At 35.8% G+C, this 21,386-nt stretch overlaps 1 long non-coding RNA gene across 1 annotated transcript in view; it reads right to left on the bottom strand.

Annotated features, from left to right (window-relative positions):
* Nucleotides 1–21,386, bottom strand: part of LOC105479572 (uncharacterized) — a 381,347-nt gene that overhangs the window by 25,959 nt on the left and 334,002 nt on the right. The window contains exons 8-9 of the long non-coding RNA XR_011620186.1: nucleotides 10,500–10,602; nucleotides 6,436–6,505 (exon numbers count right to left, since the gene is read on the bottom strand). This is a non-coding gene — a long non-coding RNA (uncharacterized lncRNA). The remainder of the gene's footprint in view (nucleotides 1–6,435; nucleotides 6,506–10,499; nucleotides 10,603–21,386) is intronic.

The following is a 21,386-nucleotide window of genomic DNA, read 5'->3' as shown; positions in this document are numbered from 1 at the left end:
GAAAAGGAGATGTAACATCTGCACTATCAGAGTCCTGCAAAAGAAGATTACAACAACAGGAAATAAAGGTAAAGATTTAATGCAAGAAAAATGTCCTGGATAAAATAGGACTTGAACCTCCTTAAAAGAAGGACATGCCGTATACCACAGAACACTAGCCAGAACCAGCTTACACCAACATAAATCTTAGTGAATTTCTTGCATTTTAAAGACAGAATTTTTAAAAAGGAATCTTTGGGGTAGTAAGAGAAAAAGTTCAAGCCGCTTGATAAAGGGGGAAAATATACAGTTGGCCTTGAATTTCTTCACTTTTAACTACAAAACAAAACAGAAGACGTTTGTTGAGCAGCATCTACAAAATACTCAAGGAAGTAAAGTGTAATCCAAAGATTTTTATATCCAGTCGAACTGCCCTTCAAGGATAAGGCTGTTAAAATGCACACATACACACACAGTTTTGGACAATCAATAACTCTGGTTTATTTTTCTCATGAGCCTTTATTGATGAAACTACCAGAGGATTAACTTCTCCCAACAGATAACTGGGGAAACTATGGTAAAAGGACAACTAGTGGGCACTGGAAAAGGTTTAACTGTAGAAATAAAACTGAAATAAATGCAGGAATCATGTGCAAAGAACAAAACATAAACTATACATGCTGTACACTGTAGGAACAATAGAAATAGTAAGTATTAGGAGGAAAGGGGGCAGGAAGGAATGAAATGTCAACAGATAAGATCTCAAGAAAATTAAAAACATGTATACATTTTTTAAAAGGCCATAACCAAACTAAATAGACAAAAAGGCTAGAAATATATCTGCAGCTCACACTATATAAAATGCCCGTGTAAAATTTTAAAAAAATCAACAAATATGTGGAAAATGTCATAAACAGGAAATTCACACTCTCTCTCTCTCTCTCATGCACACACACACGCACACACACAGACAGCGTAATAACACAACCGTAAAAAAACAGCTTTAAAAAAAGATAAATCACACATGCTAATGAGGGTCATGGAAATGGACATTCTCAAACAGTGCTAGTGACATTGCAAATTAAAATGACTCTTGAAAAGCACTGTATCAAATATCTAAGCTAATTTGTACTAAAACTTTAAAATGTTCACCAAAAAAATGTTCATGCACATACATAGTCCTCTTCTATTTTAATAGTTATTGTAAACGGGATTACCTCTTCGATTTCTTTTTGGTGTATAGAAATGCTACTGATTTTTGACTGTAGATGTCATAGCCTGAAACATTACTGAATTCATTTATCAGTTTTAAGAGGTTTTTTTTTTTGTTTTTTTTTTAGTGGAGTCTTTAGGTTTTTCTAGGTATAAGATTATGTTATCAGCAAAGGGGACCAATTTACTTTCTCTTCTTCCGTTTGGATGCCTCTTCTTTCTTTCTCTTTCCTCATTCTCTGGCTAGGATTTCCAGTACTATGTTGAATAAGAGTGGTGAAAGTGAGCATCCTTGTCTTGTTCCAGTTCTTAACGGAAAGCCTTTCCAGTTTTGCCCATTCAGTATGATGTTAGCTGTGGGTTTGTTGTATATGGCCTTCGTTATTTTGAGGTACACTCCTTCTCTGCCACTAGGCAATTTTTGTTGGCTTTCTGCAATTACCATATGCTTTTATTTCTCTGTTTTCTATTCTTCTTTTCCTTTTAATCTATTATTTTATTTTTTCATTCCCCTTTGTCTTCACTATGGTCTATCTGTTAGTCCATGCTCTTATAGACCCTTGCATCAGAATTACCTAGAGTGCAACGTCAACCGTAGAGATAGATACCTGGGCTCTATCGCAGACCCCATGCTATCAATATTACTGGAGATGGGCCTGGTAAACTCCATCTAACATGTTTTCTATACTCTGAGAGTCACTGTTGAATCCCATACATAACACTTGTTACTGAAGCAGCCACTGGAGAAAAAAGCTTTAAAAAAAAAAAAAAAAGCAGATCTTTCCTGGGTGGCCAAAATTTCACAGATCAGAGTAAGCTTATTGTGTTAGTAACAGTTATTTATACACAATATGTAGGTAAAAAGCAATTCAGGGACATAAAGAAAGATACACATGTGTATACATACATACACACATACACACTTTTTACCAAGTCCAGGGATTGGCAAAAAGTACTTTGTAGGTCTCTATTTCTATTCCTTACTTCCACCAGACCACTCTCTGCCTTTATCTGTTTCGTACTTAGTATTCAGTGAAGTGTTTCGTTTAATAAATTGTTCTGCTTCTCAAGAGAAAAGGCTTTAAAAATTATTGGTGTGGTTCTACCATAAACCTATTAAACTGACTTGCTATACATGTAGAACACAGAAACATAAGGTCAAAGACATACGTGTTCTGGGCTCTACAAGGGAAAGAAAGGCAAATCATCTACTACTTCTAGTTTTCCCTAAGACTGATCCCTGTTGAGAAATTCAAACATCTTTGACTTTATCTGTTAGATCAATTAATTTCTAATGTTTAATCTTGGACTTGATCTGTTAGGTCAACTTATTTCTAACTTTTTAAATGTTTGATACAAAAGAAAATCTAAACCACTACTTATCATCCGAGAGTCAATCCAAATGTTATTTCCCCAAGTGAAGACTTTGACTTCTTCAAGTATATTTAAAGAATCCTTCCCTTTTTTCTACCACACTTTACAGGCATTTAACACAGAATTGTAAATGATGGTTTGCATATCTTTATCCCCTGTAGACAACAGCCAAGGTGTAAACATTCATCTCGGGAAATCCAAGCATAATAGGTACATTAAAATAATTACATGGATCTATTTATAGAGCAAAAGATTCAGTCCTCTGCTCTAGGTAATCCTATAGTATCCTCAGAGCATCTTGGAAAAGTGTTACCTATTTTAAATTTGTCTCTTATTTTCGGATTTATGTTCTTGCTCTTTGATCTTCATTTGTGGTGAAAATGTTAAAAGAATGATGTTGCCTGCAGCCGAGTTCATGTTGAAAAAGGCACTATATTGAGGTGCAGTTTGAAACGTGACAGCATATGTAAATGTGTTGGTGACGCTAAAAATACACGGATAAATGATGCATGACATCCACAGAGTATGCACAACTTTGTATTTATATAGTACCTACATGTAGACATTAGGATTCTATTTATGCATTTGCCAAGAAAGGGAAAAGTGTCTACATATGTCTCGTAAATATGGATCCGGGCTCATGCCCAATGCAGATGCTGCAGCGAGATGAGAGTGGGGAAGGGGCTTGTTGCTCTGGGAGCAGGCTGTCTGTCAGATCATTTCCCCAGAATAGGTTTCTGGAAACATGAACAAAGATGATGGCCCAGAGACAACAGAAATTTATCCAAAGAGGATAAAAATTCCTTTCCATAGTGGTTCAGTAGTATGTATAATTTCTTATAATTCTTTGAAAATTGGTAATCTAGAAATGTCAGATGTGATTGCTTTCAATTAGCTAATGTGTTAAAAGAACCCAAGCACTCCCATTTACCAAGTACTTAAAGAGATCAGAGTTCTGCTTATGCCTTGTCTACAACCAGGATAGTGACTCATAAGGAGAATACAGGGATTTTCAAAGAGAAAATTATGATATCACCGATGCAATATGTCTTTAAGGGCTTTGCCCTTAAAGTCAGAAAACCCAGGATTACAGTTCCCATTTTAGCACTTTGTGTCTCTCTGACCTTGGGCCTCTGAGGCTGAGTTTTCTTATCTGTAATACAGGGATGATTAAGTACCTACCTCATATAGAGTTTTAAAAAATTAAATGGTAGAATGCTGGTAAAATAATTAGCACAGTGACGGTATAGTTCAAAATGCAAAACATGATAGCTATTCATTACATTTATGCTCTGCTAATATTTCTCCTTTAATAAAATAGGGCTTCTTCATTTAGAATTACATTAGACTAAATAATGCTTTAATATTCTCACTCTGAAATATAAATGCATAATTACAAAAAGCTTAGCATATACAAACTTTTCCAAAATATGAATTTTTTTCCATTCATATTATGATGTTTTATCATACCTGACTCTGAGAAGTGTTCAATTGTTATATCTCATTCAAAAATTCAATGATTAAGCATTCATCTTATGACACTCACAAGGTTAAATCAAATTCTATGTCTACCATCCTAGTCTGCCTTCAGATTTTCCTTTCAAATTAGTATAGGAAACATGATGGCTGTAGGTTTGCTGGTCTGGGAGATGGTGCTGGAATACAGTGCATTTAGTCTGGTGAAGTAAGGAAGTGTCTATAATCCCGTTACTTTCCCCTGGTGCCTCAGCTTAAAATATATAACAGTAATTTTTACAGTAGGAAAAGTGACTTACTTGTATAGTTATCAGCTTTTACTGCAAAAGAATTAATGTCCATAACCACTTAATTAACATTGTTTCTAAGAAGGTCCCATCCTTATTGTATACTTAAGTTGTAATGTTCAATGATGCAGAATCCGTGTCTTGAATTAGGAAAACTTGGGTTTTTACAAGTTTAACTTTACAGGTTTTAATCCATATGAGGCATAAGAATGAAACAAAATGGTGGCGGGAGATCTTTTGCTCTTCTCCTTTCTATTAAATCTTTGGCTTTTCTTTATCTTCCCCCTCCCTCCCTTCCTCTCTAATCCCCTTGTTCATTTCTTACACAGACAATGACATAAAAAGGAGATGGTGAATAAAATAAAAGTTTAGACTTTGATCAGCAAATGCACCGATGGAAGTCTGTTCCATTTACTAGCTCAAATTCCTCAGATGAAGGATTTGATCTTTACAGTAAAAAATATTCCACCATGATACTCTTCAAGTGTGAGTCTCACAGCACCAATTCGCCACCAACTCAACATGCTTGACAATTATTCTCTATTCTTCTAACTCCAGAGAGCCTTACAAGTATGGAGATAAGTATATGCTAACCTAGTACATTATAAAGGTCTGAGATATTACAACCATTATTCTCTCTAAAATAATTTTCTCTAAATAAAACAAGAAATATAATCTAAGTAGAAAAAAGCAGTATCTCTGTATCAGCAATAAGCAATACATTGTTATTACCAATAAATGAAAAATCTAAATATATTTTAAACAACTAAATGAATAGTCTTAAGTGTGATGGCTTAGCTACAGAACAGAGAAAAAGCTCGCAATAGTTTAAAATAATAATGATACAGTTTTAATAAGGTTGCATTTTTTATTACGTACATTTAAGCACTCTTTCTGATCTCTCATATTATACTCAGCAGTTAAGCAGCTTTTTTGTGGAGCTTTTCTAACCACCTCATTTAACATTAGGTATAACTTTTAGTTTAATTAAAGCATTCTTCTCTTTCAGTAATAGTCAATTGTTTTCAGTTCACCCATTATGTATAATTGTTTTCTTTGATCCATTCAAAACCTGGCTATTTTTCATGGTTAATTAAATCAACACTTGACCACAGCATTTAATGCTTAACTCAGTTTTATTTCTATTCTTGAGTACTTGGACTTCTGCACATACTGTCTTGAAAAGATTGCTCACATTAAGTTACATACCACCTACAACTTGTCCCTGTAAGTAGAGGCAAAGTGTATATTTCAGGAATTCCAGCAGAGGGCAGTCAAGCAAGAATAATCATTTTTGCAAGAGGAGAAATTGATGATGATGTTTTCTGATATTTTTTCAAATCAAATTAACATCAGAGTATGTGTGTGTGAGTGTATATGTGTGTTGGGGGCTGGGGGTGGGTGGAACAAATCTATCCTTGGCGAGCCAACTCATTTCTCACTTAACCTCTCTCTCAGCTGAATAAGAGCCACTGTGTGCACAAGATAAGAGACAAGATATTTGCAAAACACTCCTAGTATTAAAACCAAAGCCATAAATTCTGTTACGACAACTGACATTTTCATCACTCTCTACTTTGGCTTCTTTTACATTATATGGATTTTAAGAATAAGTTCACATCATTGAAGAAAGTAATCAAACTTTTGAAGAATAATACTTCCTGCCAGGGAATTATTGAAATAAATACATTTTAACTACAAAGCAATGCAATAAACAAAAGTAAGTTGGCTTCAGTTTTCACAAGAAAAAAAACAGAAGATATATTTTCTATCCCTATTTAGGAGATGACAGGTGGAGTTTCCAATCCACAGAATGCTCATTTCTAACATGATTAACAACTCCTATATGCCACTTCTGGCCAATGAGCTCTCAATTACTTGCCATCTGTTTCTTTTCAAAGAGGCCTTCCATGAGCCAACAACTAGAAGCATTGCACTAGGGATCACCTGGCCAGAGATATGGAAGTTCTGTTCCTTTAACTCTTATACCCTGTCATATGCTGGTAAATGTTCAACGGCCAGCTTTTCAGGAGGAAAAAGCACTAAATCACAGATTTTGCCAATTTCTGTAGTGTAAACACTTGCGCCATAGTAGATTTCAACTTACCAATATGAAGTCACAGAACATGGAGTTGGAAAGAGCTGAATGGTAGCCACCATTAGGTCATGTTCCCAACCTGCAGATAGAGTGGACATAGCCACAAAAGTAAAGATAATAGCAAAAATGTAGTAAAATAATTAGGAAATGGTAAGTTTCAAATACATACTACTTTTGTGTTTTAAGGTAATTTATGTATTATAAGTTGATATACTTAATTTTTTGATAATGGCTATGTTTAATAATTGGCTCACAAAACCACTGCAAATTTAACAATAATTTCTTGGGAACTGTATGAAATTACTCCAGTACACCACAAATACACCAGACCTTCCGGTACTTAATCTTAAGAGAAGTAGTACAACAAAACACAATGAGAGTCAAGATGGAGAAGTTGTCCATTTTGTTTAAAGTACTTTATCATCCTTTACACTCAGTTTTCTAGGCAGGAAAAATAATATCCCATTAATAGAAAATACTATTTACTTTTAAAATAAAAGCGACAGAATTTTGACACATTTTGTCATATTAATCATGTATGTGTCACTTTCATACTTTTTTTGCCCTGTGAACATGTTATTATTATTATTATTATTTTCATTCTTAAATGTTTCTTTCTTTTTTTTAAATTTTATTTTAAGCTCTGGAATATATGTGCAGAATGTGCAGGTTTGTTCCATAGGTACACATGTGCCATGGTGGTTTGCTACACCCATTGACCCATCTTCTAAATTTCCTCCCCTAGCCTCCCAGCCCCCAACAGGCCCTGGTGTGTGTTGTTCCCCAGCCTGTGTCCATGTGCTCTCATTTTAACATGTAATTATTTAACTTTTAAAAAAATCAACTCAACTTTTAAAATTAAAAAATTGTATTTAAAAAATCACATTCATAAAGGGAAAGTCATTAACATATTTTATAAATAGGCATTAACCCTAAATATAAATGATAAAAGCACTATGTTAGTAAATTCTGTCTAGAAACCACTGCTTACCAAAAGCTTTGTATCTGAGGCCTGCGCTCTTTTTGCCAAAAAGATGCTTTCCTGAGTTTAATAAAATATTAAAAACACATTAGCACTCATTGAGACTTTTTCCTTTACATCATCAGGAAAATGGAAGCTGAATTAAATGGAGATTCTCGCTATGCAATTCAATGTTGTTTATTTTCATGTCCAGGTCTTATATATACAATCCATTAGAATGCATCCTACAATCATCTTACCTACCACTGGGGGTGCATGTTCCAAGTGCGTAATAGCACCACCATCCCACCAGTTGGTTAAAACCCCCAGAGTATAATTTTTCTTCTCTAGATTACAGGCTTTACTAATTCTACTTCAAAAGTAGGTGACTTACTGTATGCATTTCGGCAAATTACTTAATCTCTGCTAATCCCGAGTTTCCTTCTCAGTTATTATGAAGATTAAAAGTACTTATCACAGTAATTGCCTGGGATAAAATCAGTGCTCAAAAAAAGTGCCAGCTGTAAATACTGCTCTGGGTGGTGTCATGATTATCAATAAACGTAGCTATGTGGTTTCCCAGCCCACAGCAAATTAGAAGCAGAGACAGTCTGGGATTGGCATTCTTACGGCAGAGAGAAACATCAATTTAACTTCTGCTCATTCATGAAAACACAGCCTACAAAAAAACAAAAAGGATAGGTATTTTTAAAGTTTAAGAGTTTTTAATACAAATGTTTTGTTTAAAAGACAAAAGGACAAGTATTTTAAAAGTAAGAATAGTGAGGAACCATAGAAGACCAGAACAAGGAGCTGACATCTCTTAGTGGATCTTGAGAATGTCATTAAATGACTATTGGGACTTGTAACCAGAACTCAGGGTTATCAAGAAAAATTTTAAATATATTCAAGTATTTATTTATTTAGGCTGGTTAGCGTATAGCACAGTTTGGAAATATTTTTATTAGTATACCTAAGTTTATTAAAGTTGGTTAAATTATATAATTTGATGGTTTTGTTTTGTAGGTATAGAGAAAAACTAGAAAAATATATGCCAAAATCTTAATGGTTGCCATTGCTGGATTTGGGGTAATAGGTAATTTTTATGTTATTTTGTGTGATAATTTCTAAGTTTTCTGAAATGAATGTATAGTATTTTATAATCCGTACAAAACCAATGATTTTGTAAAAAGATTAATGAAGGGGAACAATTTCACTTTTTCAGAAACTGAATAAAAATTAATACCTGCTTTTATGAATGTCATTGAGTCATTACCGTTAGATCTTCAATCAAGTGTTAAGAATTCACATTCATATAAACTTAAGGAACAAATCATTTCAGAACTAATCCCATTGATGTATATTGATTTAAACTTCATTTTAATTATTATGACAAATATATGTCTTTTTGTCTCTCCTAGTTTGCTAGGTTGTTTTCTGATGAGTTTTTTTTAGAATATGTGAAGAATCATAAATCAAATGTGGTAAGAAAACCTGGATTACATGCTCAAAAGATTGTTGAAGGAACAAGTGAAATAGTTCCTTCGTTTGGAATTTCACAGCAATGTGCCTGAGTGTGCCATTTACCTCTCCACTTCTACTCCTTATGCTGTGTATTCAGTGGATACTTTTAATCTGTAGAGTACGTCTATAGGTTCTGAAAAGTTATGCTTGCATTACTTATGTAATAATTTCTTGCCCTCTATTTTCTCTCTTTTCTTTTTTAAAGATACTTTTAGCTCAATCCAAAGACTTTTTTCCCTCTCCTTTTTTCACTTTCTTTCCTTCTTTTGGTTCCACTTTCTGGAAAGTATCCATGACTTCATCTTCCAATTTTAAAACTGATTTCTTTGCAAGCATTTAAAAAAATTCTCCAGAGCTCTCTTTTGATCTCTGGCTATTTATTTTTTAAAATAACACCCTGTTTTTGTTTTATGGAAGTAATGTCAGGAAGGAATGAGGAAGGAATGAGGATTCTAATTGGTTTTTAAGGTGATTTTTTTTCTTATTCCTACTTTATTTGTGCGTGTTTCAGTTGGCTCTTTGCATGTATTCATTCCGATATCACTCTTCCTTGTTGGAAGATTTCCTCAAGAGCTGGTGGTTCTTGATCCATTTGTAGGAAAGAATGAGTGATGAGAAAACTGATTGGAAACTTAGTAGAATTTGTTTATTGGCTGCATGGGATGCTGTATTCCTAACCAGATCTCCAACATCAGTATGTGGGGATCTTCTCTTAGCAGCTGTTCTATTAATTCAGAAGAGACCTAAAGTCTCCTACCTGAGAGTCAGGCACCTGGTTGCTGGTGTTCTTTGCACTGGCCAGGAGTAGGTGGCTTATTTCCAACTATCGAATTTCAGTTTATCCTTTGTTTTTAATCTCTATCTTTAGTGTACTATTGCTGAGTCCTGGTAAGTCTTTGAGTTAGTTTAGGTCCTCCAAGAAGCAGAAACCAAGATGCAATTAAAAGTTCAAAGATTTTATTAAGAAAAATACCCACATGAGAGGAAATAGAGAAGGACCTAGGTAAGGCTGGAAAGGCAATCCAACCACAATGTATGTCTGACGCCCAGTGAAGGACAGAGGGAAGGAACGTTGGGTGAAAGCATCCCAGAATGGACGCAGTCTTAAGAAGTTTAACAAGGCTGTTGTGGAGTCCTCAAGCCGAATTTAGGAGCTTGGGCCTTCCTGACATGCTTAGGCACTGTCCAGCTTGAGGCAGCATGTGAGAAGCATAGGCTCACATAATGTAGCACTGGGTTCCTAGCCCAGCAGCTGAAGCTTTGGGTCAGTGACACAGTTACACTCCCTGCAGCCAGAAGTCTGCTCCTCCTCATTCCTGGTTGTCATGCTCCTCCTCATTCCTGGTTTTATAGAATGAAGTGTTGATTTTGTTATTTATTGCTTCTTCTGATGATTTTAATTCTATAATCACATCTTATCTTTAAACTATTTCCAGTCTTTGTGACTTGCTTCATCCAGTGTTCAATTTATTCTTCATTTGATCTCATCTTTCATTTTCTTTTTTTTTCTAAAATAGCTGGTTTTCCTAAATTTTGAGTATAGAGTCAATACTTGCTAAATTATACTTCTGTTAATTTTTTAACTAACCTTTTTGTTCTGAGGGAACTGTAGATTCACCTGCAGTTGTAAGACATACTGCAGAGAAGGGTACTTTCAATGCAGCTTCCTCTGGTGATAACATCTTGCAAAACTGTAACACAATATCACCACCAGGATATTACATTGATACATTAACGATGCAGAGCATTTTAATCATCATAGGGAGCCACCACTTGGTCTTTTTACAGCTAAGCTTACCTACGACTGACTCTCATTCTCTCCCTGATCCCTGGCAACCATAATCTGTTCTCCATTTCTATAATTTTGTCATTTTCAGAATGTCATATCCATGGAGTCACATAGTAGGTAACCTTTCAAATTGACTTTTATCACTTAGCATATATCCCTAGAAATTGATTAAGATTGTTACTTTTTATTGTTGAGTGGTATTCCAGGGAATAGATGTACCACAGTTTGTTTAACCATTCACCCATTGAAGGACATCTGGGTTGTCTTCAGTTTTGGGGTTATTATGAATGAAGCTGCTATAAACATTTATGCACAGGTTTTTGTGTGAACATAAGTTTTTATTTCTCTGGGATAAATGCCCAAGAATTCCAGAGTTGTATGATAATTGCATATTTTGTTTTTAAGGAAACTACCAAACTGTTTTTCAGAGTGGCTCTACTATTTTACATTCTCATCAGCAACATATGGCTGATCTGGTTTTCCAGAACTTCTACATCATTTAGTGTTGTCACTATTTTTTTATTTTAGCCATTCTGACATGTAGTGTAGTAATATTTCATTGTGGTTTTAATTGGGATTTCACTAACTAATGAATAATGAACCTCTTTTCTTGTGATAATTTGCCATCTGTACATCCTTTTCAGTGAAATGTCTTCTTTATTTCTTTTACCCATTTTCTACTGAATTGTTTATTTAATGCAGTTTTCTGAGTTCTTTATATATTCTAGTTGCTAGTCCTTTCTCAGATAAGTGATTTGCAAACATTATCTCTCAGTACGTAGCTTCTATTTTTCTTCTTTCACAGAGAAAAGTTTTTTTATTTTACAGAGAGAAGTTTTATTCTTTTACAGAGAAAAGTTTTTTGTTTTACACAAATGAGAGCCAATGTATAAATTTTTCCTTTTATGAATCATGATTTTGATGTCAAGTCTAAGGATTTTTTGCCCAGTTTTAAATAGGCATTCCACATTTAAGTCCATTGATACATTATAAGATAAATTTTAATATAAAGTGAAACTTAGTAGTTCTTTTGTTTGTTTCTTAACTTATGGATGTCCAATTGCTCTAGTATTATTTGTTGAAAAAACTTATCTTTTTGTTCCATTGAATTGTTTATTTATCTTTGTCAAAAGTCAGTTAAGTATATTTTTGTGGATCTATTTTTGCTTTCTATTCTGTTTCATTAATCTATGTATTTCTCAACCAATACCACACAGTTTTGATTTCTATAGCTATAAAATAGGTCTTGAAATTGGGTAAACTCATTCTTTTCAAAATTGTCTTAGTTATCCTCCATTTTTTCTTTGGAAAATAATTAAAATATGCTTGTCTATTTCTATAAAATTGTGTTTATACATTTCTGAAATATTTATTCTATATACATTTAAGATCACATCAGACAGTGTTGAGATTTTTGCTCAACTCTCAAGGATAATTTTTAAAACTTAAGAAGAGATAGAAAATCTATTGGATTTACCCATGTTGTTGCTTAGCATGCTTTTCATTTCTTCCTTACGTTCCAAGGTTGGAATTTTCATTGTTTTGTTTCTGTTTTGAGAACTTATTTTTAGCATTTTAGGATTAGTATTCTTGTGACAAATTCTTTTAGTTTTCCTTCATCTGATGATGTCATGATTTTTCCTTCACTCCTGTAGGATATGTTACTGGATACAGACTTCTGAGTTGTTAGTTCTTTTCTTTCAGTATGAAAAATGTTATGTCATTTTCTGCTGGCTTCCATGGTCTCTCTGATGAGAAATCTACTGTCATTTTAATTAGTACCCACCCCTAAAGTAAGGTCTCAATTCTCTTTCGCTCCTTTCAAGATATTTTTCTTTCTCCTAAGTTTTCAGAACACTAAAACTTGGGTAGGATGTCTCTTGGGGTGAATTTATTTATGTTTATCTTTTGAAGGTTTGCTTAGCTTCTGGAATGTATAGTTTCACCATTTTTTCAACAGAGTGAGAAGTTGGGTCATTATTTCTTTTGCTACTTTTTCAGCCATGCCATCTTTCTTCTCTCCTATCAGGACTCCAAAGACATGAATGTTATATCCTTTTCATCATACCCCAAATCCTCAAGGACTTGTTACTTTTCAAAAATCTCTTTTCTTTCTGTTGTTCAGATGAAATCATTTATATTGTCCTACAACTCCATTGGGGTGACTTACTATGAACCTAATCAGTGGGGAGGTCTAGCGTCCCCAGTGGGCCTTTCCTGTTACGGTGGAGTAGAGTCATGGTTGTCCATGCTGTTTGACTAGAGAAGAGTGATTATTGTCTAAAAGTTTTTGTCTTGCTAGGGTGCCTTGTTCTTGGTTATTTGTTTAGAGAGAGGAGGCTTTTGGGATTTTGTTGTTGTTTGTTTTATCTGTGCTCATTAGCATTTCTGAGCAACCAACTTCTTCAGCTGCTAGTATGCGATATATGAGGTAAAAAGAAATCCCAGGGAATTCACTACCATGTCGTTTCTCAACAACTACCATGTTGTTTTTCGGGCATTTTAAATATATAATACTTAGAGGATTTAGCTGTACTTATCAAGAGGAATAGGGAAAATTACATCTCCTCCATATTTCTGGAAATAGAACTATTTTATTAATTTTAATATATATATTTGAAACATTTTTCTTCTCTGCCTCAAATACCATGTTCTTTACCTTTTTTACTATAGAACCTTGCAAAAATCCCATACTTTTCCCCACCAGTACTCATCACTAAAGAAAGCAGGCTCTATCCAGGTATTTATTCACAAAATTTGGAGGTTTTCCTTATCCATTAAGTATCAACTTACTTTTTCTTAGAATCCTTCTTTTTGTTTTTGAATTGGGGAATGGTTAACATGAACTGCACCTGGCCAATTTTCCTATGCTTTTCTCTTTTATATAGGGAATATTTCTTTATCTGTGAAATTCAGATCTGTCTCAATGATATGATTTTATAAGGTGGCCTAATAAAAAGGGATATCACAAATTACTCATAATATCTGAAATAGGATATATTTCAGGTACATATTATGAGTACTATGGAACCACTGCTCAAGGCTTCTTTCCTACCATATAACACATTAAGCTCATTTCATATTTCGGAGTTGTCTTGACTGACTATTCCCTTTGTCTGAAGTGCTTTTTACCTAAATTTTTGCTAGACTGGCTTTGCTCCTCATTTAAGTCTCAACTCAATGTCACCTCCTTAGAAATGTTGTTACTGACTTCCCAGTCTAAATTAAGCCATCCACAGTATGGTATTTCTGATCCTAAATTATTTTCTTCATAGCATGTCTTAATATTTGAAATTACTTTATTAAGTTATTTGCATGCATTATATTCATTTTATCTTCTTCCTATAGAACATAATAAGGAAGGAACTTAGAATTTGAATGAATGAATGAAATAGCTAGTATGACACATACATAAAATAGTTTTATATTTACAATTAGTTTTGAAATTTTGAATTTGGGTGAAGAAGTGATGAAAAATATTATATGTGGAATTATCTTTCATTCATAGTCCTTATCTAATTGTATCATAAAGGGTTCATAATGTTTCTAGTATGATAATTTATTAAATACACATCAAGAAACAAACTCAGATTTTAGATACCAATACTATACTTTAAAAAGGGGGAGTTCCTATATAGTTTTAGCAGTAAATTCTTTTTTTTTTTTTTTTTTTTTTTTTTTTTTTTTTTTTTTTTTGAGACGGAGTCTCGCTCTGTCCCAGGCTGGAGTGCAGTGGCGCGATCTCGGCTCACTGCAAGCTCCGCCTCCCGGGTTCACGCCATTCTCCTGCCTCAGCCTCCCGAGTAGCTGGGACTACAGGCGCCCACAACTGCGCCCGGCTAATTTTTTGTAATTTTTAGTAGAGACGGGGTTTCACCGTGGTCTCGATCTCCTGACCTTGTGATCCGCCCTCCTCGGCCTCCCAAAGTGCTGGGATTACAGGCGTGAGCCACCGCGCCCGGCAGTTTTAGCAGTAAATTCTAAGGTAAATCATTTTACATATTTTATTCAAAATAGAAGATAATTGTTCTTTGGAATTTCAATGTACCTACATGGAAAAAAATGTTACTTTTTAGCCAAAAAATGTAGCATTGGTACAGAATATTTGGGAGATTAAAAAATGTTAGAGCAAGTAAACAGACTCTATTTTGAAATAATAACTTTGAGGAACACTTTTTGTGTTCTGGAGATTTTAGTCACCCACAGAATTTGTTTTTAACTTAAAATAGAGAATTTGGTTTAAGTGCCTCTGGTGTCTTTTTTAGAATTTGGATCATAGAGTGTCACCAGCACTCATGTTCAAGTTTAAGTATCCAAAAGGAAGAAGTTTTAAGTGGAAATTTTCCTTATTCTTTAACCAATGTATCTATAGACTTTCTAATAGAAGAGTGCTGTGCAAGAGCTCGGTGTAACAATCATGTTCATAAAAATAACATATTTCACATTGACATTTGTTCTTAATACCTTTTTCTTTTAGTGTTCATCGAGGTGCATAAGTGATAGAAGGATGTGTTTGCTAAGGCAATTACCCATTATTGTTGAGTGGTCTAGCAGTCCCGAGTAAACTCATGTGTAATCTGTTTGTGCACAATATACTGTCTACAGTACTGTACCTACCCCTGCTGGGGGGAGAAAACATTTGGGACTTCTTGCTCATACTGTTTCCTCCTACACTGAATGACCTCTTTTCCCAATCCTACCTTCATCTCTCTACAGCCAAATCCAAACTGTCTTTCAGCATTAAAAGCTCAAGTGCTTTTAATGACCACATAGAAAGTTATTTTTCCTTCTCTCACAACCCCTGAGAGTTTATCAATATCCCTCATTATAGTTAGGTATAATACAGGTGAGACAATATTTATGAACACATTTTATCCTATTAGATTCTAACTGTAATGAGGTGAACAACTAATGGGTTGCTGGCTGCCTTACATGCTCTGCCAACTGCTCCCTACTTTCTGATAGCTGACCTTCCATTCTTTTTTTTTTTTTTTTTTAAGACCGAGTCTCACTCTGTTGCCCAGGCTGGAGTACAGTGGCATGATCTCGGCTCACTGCAACCTCTGCCTCCTGGGTTCAAGCGATTTTCCTGCATCAGCCTCCTGAGTAGTTGGGATTACAGGCACCCACCACCACGCCTGGCTAATTTTTGTGGTTTTAGTAGAGATGGGGTTTCACCATGTTGGCCAGGCTGGTCTCAAATCCCGACCTCAGGTGATCTGCACACCTAAGCCTCCCAAAGTGCTAGGATTACAGGCATGAGCCACTGTGCCCAGCCTGATGTTCCATTCCACTCCTCCATTTCTCATATGCATGACCTGTGAAGAAGCAAATGTGCTCCAGCAACCAGGATCACATACCAAGCAACAGCATCTTGGGAAACAATGTTTGGTGATGGGTGGATGCTTGACGTGCTCCCTGGGTAACAGGGCCTGAAAAGAAAAAGGGAGAGAGATTGATTGTCTCTCTTCATGTAGCTCAGACTGTAAGATCTAGTGTTGAAAGTGAATCACATCATTCATCTGATCAAAACCCTCTCAGAGCTCCCATGATCCTTGGAAAAAAAACACACAGTTCTTCACACAGCCTGCAAAGTCCTCTGTGACCTGTGTCCCCGTTAATTCTCACTTCTCACCTCTTAGTTATCACACTATCTGCTCTAGGCATTGCTGGCTTCTATGCTGTTCCAATACCCCTGGAATTGGAACCTGAGACCTACTATAGACTAAATGTTTGTGTCCCCCTAAAATTCATATGTTGAAACCTAGTCTCCAATGTGATGGTATTTGGAGGCCCAAATGTGAGGTATTTGGATGGTATTTGGGCCTTTGGGAGGTGATTAGGTTTCGGGTGGAGCCCCTAGGATTGGACTGGGGCTCTTAAAAAGGGATGAAAAAGAGCAGGCCCTTACCAGGAACCCACGCATGCTGGCACCCAGACCTTGGACATTCAGCTTATGCAGCTGGGAAAACTGTTGTTTAAGCTACCCAGTTTGTGTAGTTTGCTATAGCAGCCTGAATAGGCTAACACAGAACCTTTGCCCTGGTTATTCCCTCTGTCCATGACCATCTTCACCGATGCACTGGCATGATCAAATCTCACATTTCTGATTCAAGCCTTTCTGCAAGTGTTGTCCTATCAATGAGGCCTATTCTGACATTCTGTTTAAAATCACAACCTCCCTTCTCTCCCCTCCCCTATTTATAGCATATTCAGTCCCCTTCAGTCTATTCCAATCATTTATACCTTTAGCACTTAACACTTTTTAACATTGTTCTTTTCTTTTTCCTTTTTAAGACAGAGTCTTGCTCTGTTGCCCAAGCTAAAGTGTAGTGGCGTGATCTTGTCTCACTGCAACCACCGCCTCCTGGGTTCAAGCAATTCTCATGCCTCAGTCTCCCAAGTAGCTGGGATTATAGGCATACACCACAATGCCTGGCTAATTTTTGTATTTTGGATAGAGATGGGGCTTTGCCATGTTGGCCAAGCTGGTCTCGATTTCCTGGCCTCAAGTGATCTACCCGTTTTAGTCTCCCAAAATGCTGGGATTACAGGAGTCAGCCACTGTTCCCGGCCCTAACATTTTCCATATATCTTATTTCTGATGGCTATTGTTTGCTGTCTGTTTCCACATACTAGGGTATAAGCTTGGTAAGGCCAGGTCTTTTTGACTTGTCTTCACTGCTGTCTGTATCCAAGTACCTAGAACAATGTTTGATATCATGAACATTCATAAATATCTGTTGAATAAGTAAATATGTAGCCACATCCTAGTGTATGATGAGGGGAGCAGAAAAAGTAGGTCTGAAGCTACAGAGAAGCATAAAGTATATGCATATATTTCCTCGGGCTCTTCTCTATCTCTGCTGTGTTTATAATATAAACTCCCTCCTCTACTTAGGCCAGTTCTGAAAAATTACTATGGCTTGAACTAAGACTCTAATACATTTAAGACGGCAAAAGCCAAGAGTCAAGTTTGTTTATTTCTATCTTTCAATTGCCCTCCCTTGATTTGTTGCAATGCCTTGCACACAATGCGTATATTTAAGTTAAGTGAATGAGTGCAGCTTTGCTTAAATAAAATCTAACTTACTAAGATATTTGCTCCACACTAAGGAATTTTTATACTGCCACTGCTTATAGTCAGGAAATCACCCTGATGATGTATTTACTTGCCTGTGTTATCTTAGTCTAGTTTGCTATTAAATTGATTTCTGTACATTGCAGGTCAGTGTTTGTGGATCTTATTTTAGCATGTTGCAATCCACCTAATGACCCAATTCATGTGTTGGGTGGTGATCTCCATTTCTCTTCCGCTAAGATCTGTAATCAATATATCATCAGTGGGTAATCAGCGCATGTCTTTGCATAATGGTTTAGCATCAGTTTCACTGCAAGATCTGCTTGTGCATTTCAGAAAAGAGTCAACAACTCGAAGCCAAAGCATAACACCTCAGAGATGGTGCTGCATCCTTGAATAGGAAATTTTCTGAGACTGGATTACAAATATATAAAATACTAACATTACATTTGTAATGCCCAATTTCGTTCTTGAAGACAAAAACTGTAATACATCTTTTGTAAGAATTTTAGAATTAGAAATTATATTATAAAATACAAATGTTACTTAGTCCATCAAAGATGAGGATTTGGAAGAGCCCAGATCAACTCAGAAAGCATTAGAACATCTTCCCTAAGTTTTCATTTTCTCTTTAGGTATTTCTGTTTGAGAAGATTTTTCCCCTTAAGTAAACATTTAAGACAACTCTTTCCTCTTCTTTCAAAGCACATAGTATGGAAGAAAGTTTCAAAGGAGTTGTGCTGAAAAAAATGGATATTTATATGCAAATAAGTAAACCTAAACCCAGACCTTAACCACAATTATTCAAAATGTATCATACACCTGAATGGAAAATGCAAAATTATAAAACTTCTAGGAAAGGATATAGGAGAAAATCTGTCTGACCCTGGGTTGGGTGATGAGTTTTTATATACAACACCAAAAGTAAAAAAGAAAAAAAATTAAAACAATGAGCAAAAGATCTGAACACATATTTTAGTATAGAAGATAAACAGATGTCAAATAAACATACGAAAAGATGCCCATCAGTTATCATTAGGGAAAGGCAAATTAAACCAACAATAAGAAATGCCACACATATCATAATGGCTAACATCCAAAAAAATTTACGATATCAATTAATGGTGAGAGTGAAGAGCAAAAGGAACTTTTCTTTAGTCCTAGTGAGAACACAGAGTGGTTCAACCAGTTTCAACCATAGTTTTGCAGTTTATTACAAAGCTAAACAAAGCCTTGTCCTATGATCCAGCAATTGTGCTCCTTGGTATTTATCAAACTTATTTGAAAAAACACGTCCATGTAGAAACTTGCACACAAATATTTATTGCAACATTATTCATAATCAACAAAACTCATATGCTCTTGAATAGATGAATGTATAATCAAACTGTGGTACAAGCATATAGTAGAATATTATTCAGTGATAAAAATGAATGAGCTATCAAGCCATGTGAAGATATGGATCAGTATTAAATGCTATTGCTAAGTTAAAAAAAAAAACAGTCTGAAAAGGCTACATACTATATGATTCCAATTGCATGATATTCTGGAATAGGCAAAAGAATAGAAATGGTAAACCGATTAATGGTTGCCAAGGGTTTTGGAGAGGATGGGGGGAGGGTTCAATAACTAAAACACAAAGGATTTTTTAGTGCTGTGGACCTTTTCTGTATGATACTGTAATGGTGGATAGATGACACTATGTATTAGTTAAAAGCCATAGAAATTTACAGCACAAAGAGTGAGCTTTAATGTATGAAATTTAAAAAATAATTTAGGAGGTTAGAGAATCAAATGATAAAATGGAAAATGGGACAAAACTATCTGACTGAATTACAAATGTATAAAGCAGTCTCACTTGAAGGTGTTGGGAGAGAAAGGTTCTGATCTAAGTAACACTGAAAATAACTGGAATCTATAAGACTAAGGGCAAAAGGAACTGTATATAAGAACAGACTCCACTTGATAAAGTTAGTTCCTATGGTAATATGGGCTAGCACTTCTGAAACCACTCGACATGCACACTGGAATGGAAAAATGAAAATTGGTGACAAATATTGGGAACTAGATTTCTCTGTTGGAGCAGGTTAGAGATAAGCAAGGGGAGAAAATTAGTATGGTCTATGTGGTAATGGATTAGAGATGGAGACATCAGTATAAACTCATATTTAATTTAATATAGACATAGATTGTTACATGTAGAATGCACATACATTTATATTTATATGAATTAGTATACACACATATATTTCTTTGCTCTGTCAACTAAGAAGGTCTAGAACTGATGATATCCAAGTAACAATTAATGCAATTAACATTCATATATTGGTTTTTTATATCATTCACTAATAAAAGGAAGCAGAATACATCCTTGGAGGAATGGCTTATTCTAGGGCTGGGGCAACAAATTTAGAAGATTAGCCTGGAGCATCTTGTAACGAAACGGGAGAGTTCTCTGACCCCTCTTGCAGGACTTGTGACAGAGATGTGGCTCATCTGTTCAGCTGTGCACACTCAAACCCATTACAGGAAGCGGAGCAAGCAGATGGGCAGGTGCGGGAGCCAGGAAGTGTGCCCCTGGGCTCTGGCCCCATGGTAGCATCCAGGGGTGGGTGTCTGTGATTCCTGAAGCCCAAATGGGCAAGTATTAGAGTGCATTCTTTTAGCCTTGTTGTCTGCAGATGGCTTAAGTGTTAACCAGCTCAGTGCCCTCTTGGTACCCAGGTCCTTGTCTGGTGTCCAGGAAGAATCAGGTTGCACACCGACTTGAAGGATGGTGAATGCCAGGATTTCAATGAGTGGTGGAGGTGACTCTCAGTGGGATGGATGCGGAACAGGAAGGGGGATGGAGTGGGAAGATGATCTGCCCCTGGAGTTTGACCGTCCAGTGGCCAATCTCCTCTCCAATCATCCCAAGCCAAACTCCTCTTGGTGTTCAGACACTCCTCTTTTCTCTTTCTCTGCCCGGCCATTCTGCTGTTCTTCTGCAATTTTGTTCATCTCCTCATGGAGCTGGGGGTTTGCGAGTTAAACAGGTACGGGATAGGGAGGTGTGACAGCCCAAAAGGCAACTTTTGGGTGTGAAGACAGGAATGCCCGTTCTTATTTAGGGCCACAAGTGTCCAGGCTTGAGGGAGGAGTCTTTGCTGGTTAACTGCTCTCTTCTACCCAGTATTTCCCTGTCTCCTGTCCGTATCAGCAGTGCTACAAAGTAGAGGCTATGCTCAAAACACCCTCAATAATGGAGGTCTGTCAAAGGAACATGGGAGCCAACTGAAAAAGCTCTCAATGACCAAAGATAGAACAATTTTAGCAACAAAATAAAATAGTATTGGATTATAATGTAAAATACAAAATAAAAATCCATGGTTTTATATGAATAAACAAATGAATACATAAATATATGGAGGAAAAAGAACAAATCCCACGTGCGGAACAATTCCAAATAATTTATTTAGATACTCTACCCTCAAGGGGGAAGAGTACAACTGACCATTCCTCAAGAGTAGGCTGGGCATAATGACTTCCTTCTGCAGAGTACAGTAAGGAAAGAAGGAAAACATAATTTTACAACAAAAACTTGACAAACCTCCCTTTATCAAGTT

The sequence above is a fragment of the Macaca nemestrina genome, chromosome 2 (genome assembly GCF_043159975.1).
Source record: "Macaca nemestrina isolate mMacNem1 chromosome 2, mMacNem.hap1, whole genome shotgun sequence".
NCBI lineage: Eukaryota > Metazoa > Chordata > Mammalia > Primates > Cercopithecidae > Macaca > Macaca nemestrina.
The sequence above is the reverse complement of the archived record's forward strand: the minus strand, read 5'-3'. Positions and strand labels throughout refer to the sequence as shown.